Here is an 8,554-nt window from a genome sequence, read left to right as displayed (position 1 = left end):
ATTTTTGTATGAGCATGTCTGTATGTTCTTACTGAGCTCTTGTGTTCCTGTGCAATGTGTGAATCAATGGGATTAAGCCAGTGATGCTTTTCCATTGATAAATATGTAATGCTGGTAAACTAATCCCCAGGTAGGGTGACCAGCTGTCCCGATTTTATAGGGACAGTCCTGATTCTTGGGTCTTTTTCTTATATAGGCTCCTATTACCCCCCACCCCCGTCCCGATTTTTCACATTTGCTGTCTGGTCATCCTATTCCCAGGATGCCTATTCTTCGGGGAAAAGAGGGTTTCGCTCCATATTCAGTACTGTCAGGGTGGCATCAAGAAGTGCCTAGGGTTGATAATAAGGGTGTGTGTATTCGCACAAGAAAAGGGCATGAGCTTTCTTCAGTGCTCTGCATTGTTTAGCTTTAGAGTTTTCCTTTGAAAACATATGTTTTAGTGGGTGGTAAAAAAATGTAGTTCTTTCACTTGCTTTTCCTGTCTCCAGAAAGCATAATTATAGATAAGTGTTCTCAATTGGAGATGCGCCAGAATCAGAAAATATCTGAGTTTTGGGTAAATTCTGGATCCATACTCCACAGTTCTGGCCCCTCTTTCATCTAAATTCATTTAATCTCATTTCATTATTTTGAGATCACTAAACCTAATAATTTGTACAAATGATTATCCCCTGAGTGTTCTGAATACAAAGGCAAACAGACAGAGTTGGTTAACAATAGCAGTCCAGAAGCAAAGCTGTGGTTAAGTTTGAAATAGCCATTCCATTCTAAGAGCAGATCTTCAGTAGCTTGCATCTTTCTCAAAAATGTTCCTTGTGGGATAAAATTTGGCATATTTGTCTTCAGGCTGAAGGTGATTGTTGTTGTTGTGGAAATCTTAAGTAAATCTGAGCTGCTTTTGTATTGTCTGAATGCAAAAAAGTTTTTAATGCTAACAGACAAAGATACCAGCTGCCCTTTTTTTTTTTTTTTTTTTTTTTTGCAATTGGGTACTTGTAACTTAAAACCAGTTTTTGTTTTAAAATGTAAAAATTTGCATCTCTATTGCTTCCACTGAGAAATGTGGCTTAATAAAATATTAAAATACTTAATTAAAAGTAATTAAGTTCTAATTGATTAAAAACTATATATTTGCATACAGTGTACTTTAATTTTCCTCAATTAAATAAATATGTAAGGGATGTGGCCATCTGAGATCCATGTGCACAAATGTGCGTGTATCAAAATAATACATAGGATTTACTTTGGTGAGGCTGGTCTTATAGGTGGTCCATGTGCACTAGTGAGTTGGTGGATAGCAGCAGTCTGCTCTAATATCACAGCAGGCGCCTCTGGGCATCAGCAATTATTGTCATTGCTTCCTAAAAGAAGTGAGAGAACAACAAATGTAACTTGGTTGTGATGTAGCCTTAGAAGTAATACAGTGACAGGGGAATGTAGTTCAGTAACATAAAGCATATTAACCATTTGAAAACCAGGGATCCTTGTCCAGCACAAGATGACATTTGTGTCAACCAACCAGAATGCCCAGTATCAGTGTCACTCAAACTCTTTCTTTCTCTTGTGTGACTTCCATCCTAACTTACAATACATGTATTCACTTAATTATATTGCAATTCCCTAGTTGAACTCAGGTGGCCCTGCCTTAAAAGGATGCTGTCAACTATAATTTTATAACTATTTAAAAAAAAAATCCAGTTTCTAATAGGGCACCTTTTAAATAGGATGTCTAGCTTTTGCTTAAAAAATTGAATAAATTACTAAGGGTTTTCTGTTTCTTTGATGTTTACAAAGGTTATTTTCAGCCAGGGAGAAATTGACTGTGCAGGAGAAACAGTGAAACTGACTGTAGTACACACACCTCCCACAACACACCTTTCAAGCTCCATGGGTCCTAGACATGCTTATCACAACATCTAGGGCATGTCTACACTTACCTCCGGACCAATCGATCCAGCGGGGGTCGATTTATCGCATCTAGTGAAGACACGATAAATCGACCGCTGAGCACACTCCCATCGACTCCAGTACTCCATCTGAGCGAGAAGCATAGGCAGAGTCGACGGGGGAGCATCAGCAGTCGACCTACCGCAGTGAAGACACCGCAGTAAGTAGATCTCAGTACGTCAACTTCAGCTACGTTATTCACATAGCTGAAGTTGCGTAACTTAGATCGATTCCTCCCCCCCGCCCTCCCCAGTGTAGACCAGGCATTAGTGTACCTCATCCAGTGCACTAAATGCCCCAGTAACAACTATGTGGGTGAAACCAGACAAGCACTATGCTCTCGAGTGAACTCACACAGGAAAATGATACAAGACAAAAACATCATATAGCCGGTGGGTGACCACTTTTCACAAAGTGATCACTGTATAGCTGAGAGATCAGTCCTCATCCTCAAACGAAACCTTCACAACACTGTCAAAAGATGAGCCTAAAACACTAAAAATCATGGTCTTAATAAAGACACTGGATTTTATGGCTTACACATTGTAACCCTCTAACTCCGCTTTTTGTCCTATGACTACAGGGACGTTAACAGGCCACTTCACATTGAATGATTCCTTAGAATATGTGCTAACTACTTATGCTAAACTATCTGTTCAATCTTGTATTTAGCTGTACCTTTCCTAGACCTGAGGAAGAGCTCTGTGTAGCTTGAAAGCTTGTCTCTCTCACCACCAGAAACTGGGTCCAATAAAAGATATTACCTCACCCACCTTGTCTCTCTAAAATCCTGGGACTGACACTGCTATAATAGCAGTGCATGTGCATACCGTGCTGTCAGACACCCATAGTACACTAAAAATCAGAGAAATATTTTCTTCACTAACTTCCTTCATTTTTTACTACCTTTTGGTGTTACCGGTAACTACTGTAGGTATACTATTTTGAGGCAGAAATATGATTAAGTTAATGGGGGTATCTAATTAAATTTATTTTCCTTCCCATTCAAATACATAACTAAGGGCAGGTCTACACTAACCCCCCAATTCGAACTAAGGTATGCAACTTCAGCTACGTTATGCTGAAGTTCGAAGTACCTTAGTTCGAACTTACCTCCGTCCAGACGCGGCAGGCAGGCTCCCCCGTCGACTTCGCGTACTCCTCTCGCCGAGCTGGAGTACCGCAGTCGACGGCGAGCACTTCCGGGTTCGACTTATCGCGTCCAGACAAGACGCGATAAGTCGAACCCAGAAGTTCGATTTGCTTGCCGCCGAACTACCGGGTAAGAGTAGACCTACCCTAAGACTAAGGAAGCAAATACACTCTGTGTATTGAATTAAACAAATATTCACATAGTATTTGCCTAGAATGAAGCAGGTCTCCCATCTGATTCTAGTGAGGTAGATGATAGGTGTATCAATGTGTGAGAAGCAGTGTAACCTTATTGTATAGAGAGTGCTATACAGCGTATACAAAGCGTAGCATACCTTCTGGCTTCTTCTAACTGGCACCTCTTTATAATTCATCAGATTCCATGATACTTTACTCTGGTTTAGGACATAAGAATGTGATAAAACATAGACTAGATGCCATTCACTCCAATAATATATACAGTATGTCTCTTCTCTCACATTGTTGGCTATAATAGGATTTTTTTAATCTGCAGTTCATGTTCACAGATGGTGGTAACTATATTTTGTCTATAGGAGTTAAGTGACGGGAGAGAAATAGTTTTATAACCTATATCCTTTTTGATGTTTATGAGTTAGGCACCGTCATTTAAGATAGCATGTCAGTTTATTTAATTAACAAATACATTATTTAGTTTGTTCAAAACAATAATCCTAATTCTACAGAAGCAACATACTCTCCCAGATGCATGTTACTTGCATTCGCTTTCCTGTCTCTGTGTTCCTGGGGTGATACAGCTTACCTTGCAGGTTCTGCATGTGAAGTAGGAGTATTTACTATGAAACTGTAAATACATTTCCCCTCAAAATAAGAAAAACAAATCCCTACTCTTCAGTGTGCGTTCTGATGATGGAACTTAAAATTCAGAGCCCTTAAACTGTTTTGCTAGTGCACCTACGCACTGGTGAGTAAGGATCAATTGTTATCCTTTGCCTCAAATATCACCTTCTTCATTTCCAGCAAAGAATCAACAGAAAACAAATCATCTCCGCTTCTGCAGAGCAAGAGAGTTCCTTCCGGATATGTAGGCCCAGATTTTCAATAGTGACCAGAGATTTTGGGTGCTCAACTTGAGACACTTTAAAGGGCCTTGATTGATGTCAACAGGCCAGACATATTTACTAAAGTCCTTTCCTGGGTAGGGACTGTTAAGCGTGTGGCTCAAGTGTGGACCAAAATGCTGAGCATGCATCCTCTGAAAATAGGGTTGCCAGGTATCTGGTTTTTGATCGGAAAGTTTGGTCGAAAGGGGACCTGTACACTGTCCGGTCAGAAGTACTGACCGGACACCTAAAGTCTGGTTACTGCCTGCAGGGGTGCCAGAACCTGGGGGCGGAGGGGGCGTGTGACCGCAGCAGGGCACTTGAAGACAGCTGGGGGCAGCATGGCTGTGAGCCAGGAGGGTGCCAATCCACGCCGCTGGATTGTGTTTGGATTGCATCCTGTTTTCCACCCTCCTCTCTGTTCCTCGGCTCTGCCCCCTCCCCCCACTGCAGAAACAGTAGCGGGAGGAAAGGGCATTTCTCCCAGTCTGGCCTGGTTCAGTCAGACAGACTGACAACACCTCCCATCCTCCCCTTGATGGCTGCCTGCAAACACCACCACCAGCCTGTTCCAGGGCGTGGGGACAGGGGGTACCGGGTCATCAACCCATGCCAGCCCCTTCTCAGTCAGGGCTGACTCCTACCTGCATCTCGTAGGCAAACTCCGCTTCAGCTCCCAGCCCAGCTCTGCAGGTGGCAGGTGAGTCCTGGGGGAAAGGGGGAGTGAGCGAGTAGGGGAGAGGGGGGGCTGGACTGTCTGGTTTTAAGAAATTGGAAAGTTGGCAACCCTATCTGAAAATTAGGTCCTGAGTTATTTCAAGTTAGGCATCCAGAATCACTATTTACTTCTGAAAACATGGGCTATAATTCTTTCCTCTACAGGTAAATATGCTAGTAAATTCAAGGCCATCTAGGACTTCAGCGCATAGGCGCTGACTTTTGGTTTTGCTGGTGGGTGCCTTCCGGAGGCCCCTCCTTCGCCCCTTCCCCCGAGGCCCCCCCTTGCCCTATCCCTTTCCCCCACCACTCCCGCAAGAGGTAGCGACCCAGATGCCAGGGAGGGGGACTGAGCGAGGCAGTGACTCCATATGCACCCCCTCACACACCACCCCTTGCCTCTGCTTGGGGGGGGGCAATGCCCCCAAATTAGAGGGGGGGTTCTACAAAAGAACGAGCCCCTCAGGCCTCCCCACCCCTCAGCACAGAGCTGCCCCAGAGGCACCGTGCGCGCTGCATGGTCACTGTCCCCGAGAGGCAGGTGTCTCTGCTTGGGCAGGGAGGGCGAGCGGGGACACCATACCCCGCAGGAGCCCAGGAGACGTCGCCAATCAGATTCCAAGTATGTAGTGAACCAAATGAGGACACACTGGCTCAAGGTGTTTGCAAGGCTGAAGGCTTCTAGGAGAAACGACCTTTACTTTGCTTTTGCTGGGCATGATTTTTAATTGTGCTCAGCCAGGAAAAAATACAAGCCATTTTAACCCATAGACATCTTCTGTTTCTCTGACCGTTACCTTCTACCCACAAGCTCTCCTCCGCTGGTCTCAGGCCTGTTCATCTTTGACGTGCTGGAATATAGTGCATTTATTATGAAGTGTGATATGGGATACCCTGTGATCCATAGAGCTAGAGAATCCTTACTGGAAATTCCAGTTGAAAGTTGTCTATTAGTTTGTACTGTTTTCAGTTGGCCTGTTAGGTTTTGAAACTGAACAACTTGACTAGTAATCTGCAGGCTACTGGTCCTCCTATTGAAACCAACAGAGACAAGTAAAAACCAATAGATGAAGGATTCTAATGGACTTTGCTGGAATTTCTATTGACGATGCCATATGCCAAGGCTTCAGCTCTGCAGAGAGGAGGTGTTTGTTACACAGCAGCAGGTAGGCAGGTCTGTACCACATGGAGGCTCTGCATTAGTGGCCCCTCTTTTAAAGGAATTGCATCCTACCCATCAAAGGGGTCTTTACTTGTGGGCTATGAAGGGGCTTGGAAGAGGGACAGGGATGGTGTAGTAAGTCGGTGTGGCTCCCCTCCTGTCCTGAAGAGGGAGCACCGTTGCAAACACCCGAGTGGCCGGAGCCACCGCCGCCTGTCCCCGCCCCCCGGAAGTCACGGGGCGGGACAGGAAGTATAAAGGCCGGCAGCCAGAACTCAGTCAGGCGCCGGCCACCGCAGGGAGCAGACGTGCGGTCGGGAGCTCCCCGCCAGGATACCTCGGAGCCCCGAGGTGGATGCCCTAGCTGGCCGGAGCTGCCCCGAGCTCACTACGACGAGGAGCCGCCGGAGCCCGTCCGCTCCCGTCGTTGGGAGGCGCCCTTGAAACTCCCCCACAGCAACCCCGAAGGGGAGGCCCCGCCAGAACCCCTGCGGCCCTGCTGTTATCCAGAGGAGCCGCCCGAGGACCGTTGGCCGGATTTCCCTACGGAGCTGCCGGATCTGCCACCAAGCCCCGGCCGAGCGGAGGCCACGCTGATGGACTGGACCGAACCCGGTGCCACGGACGAGGTAGGCCCTGAGGGGGATACTGGAAGTAGCCCGGGGGTAGCCGACCCGGGTCAGGCTGTAGACGCATGTGAACCCATGTCAGTGTGTTTCGGTCAGGATACCCCACTGACCTGCAGCGACAGTAATCGCTGCTAGGGCCCCGGGCTGGGACACAGTGGAGTGGGTGGGCCTGTGTCCCCCCCTGCCACCCGCACTCACGGGTGGCAGGCTTCCCCCTCACCCAACGCTCAGGTAGGAACCTGAGCCCCTTACCTGCCTGCTTCCTCAACCCCTGCCCCAAAGAGCTGGAGTTGTGAACTGCTTATCTGCTCAGCCCCTGCACCAGTGGGCCTGAGCTACTTGACTGTTTGTGCTCCACCCTGAACCAGGGCCGGAGCTACTGAACTGTCTGCCTGCCCAGCCCCTGCTCCAGAGGGCCTGGGCTACTGAACTGCTTATCTGCTCAGCCCCTGCACCAGAGGGCCTGAGCTACTTGACTGTTTGTGCTCCACCCTGAACCAGGGCCGGAGCTACTGAACTGTCTGCCTGCCCAGCCCCTGCTCCAGAGGGCCTGGGCTACTGAACTGCTTATCTGCTCAGCCCCTGCACCAGAGGGCCTGAGCTACTTGACTGTTTTGTGCTCCACCCTGAACCAGGGCCGGAGCTACTGAACTGTTTGCCTGCCCAGCCCCAGCTCCAGAGGGCCTGGGCTACTGAACTGCTTATCTGCTCAACCCCTGCACCAGAGGGCCTGAGCTACTTGACTGTTTGTGCTCCGCCCTGAACCAGGGCCGGAGCTACTGAACTGTTTGCCTGCTCAGCCCTGAACCAGGGCCTGAGCCACGTAACTGTTGTCTGCTCAGCCCTGAACCAGGGCCTGAGCTACTTAACTGTGGTTTACTCAGCCCCCTGGACCAGGGGGCCTGAGTCCTGAGCTAACTGACTGTTTAATCCGTGAATAGGGAGTTGGTGTGGCTCCCCTCCTGTCCTGAAGGGTCGAGCCCCGACACGAACCCTTTTACAGATGGATGTCTGCCTGAAGTGGTGGTTTGAAATGGTGGGGAGACTGGAATGACTGGGAACAAGAGAGGAGGGAGGAGCATCTGCGTTTAGGGAAGAGACATTTTTGCTATGACCTGTGCTTACACTTGTAGCTGAGTAACCCGGTGACTGATTTTCCAGCATATAAGCATCATATAACTTATGAAGGCCAGTAGGAGTTGTTCATCTGCGGTGCCTGAAGAATTAGGCCCATTGCCTATGACCCAGTCAGTCTGCTGTAAGAAAGATCCTTTCTTCTGCATCTCTTTCTAAACTGGTTGCCTTCGATTGCATTATTTCACAAAATATCAGCTAAATTCAATCTATGTTGTTGAGCAGAACAGGGAGTGGCATTAGGAAGGTCAGGGCTAACCTGATAGATTTATATCCCTAAAATGGCAAGGCTCCCAAATTCCACTTACATGAGGACATAACTCATTATGGAATGATTTTTATGTTGACATTGTAAAAAGTTATTGAAATGGAAAACAACGTCTCACTTCACCAAAAAGCAAAATAAGAATTGTGCATACATTTGTATGACATTGAACTAGTTGTGAAAAGTGCTTTCCCCCCCTCAGCTTGGACCAGCCAGAAAATCTCATCACAAATGGCGTCCTAGTGTTAATATTTACATTTCTGGTTGATTTCTCAGCTACTCTCATTCTCTCTAACATGTAGTTTAAGGTGAATAAAATTTTTACCCAGAGGGAAGGTGCAAATGTCAATGACGGGAGCATGGGGTTAAACACTCCAGTGGAAGAATAGTGGCAGGTCCCACCCCGCTTCCAGGAATATGAGTTTCCATCACAGACAGTTTTTGTGAATGGCTTTGTCCATGT

Source organism: Emys orbicularis, chromosome 4 (assembly GCF_028017835.1).
Source record: "Emys orbicularis isolate rEmyOrb1 chromosome 4, rEmyOrb1.hap1, whole genome shotgun sequence".
Classification (NCBI taxonomy): Eukaryota; Metazoa; Chordata; order Testudines; family Emydidae; genus Emys; species Emys orbicularis.
The sequence above is the reverse complement of the archived record's forward strand: the minus strand, read 5'-3'. Positions refer to the sequence as shown.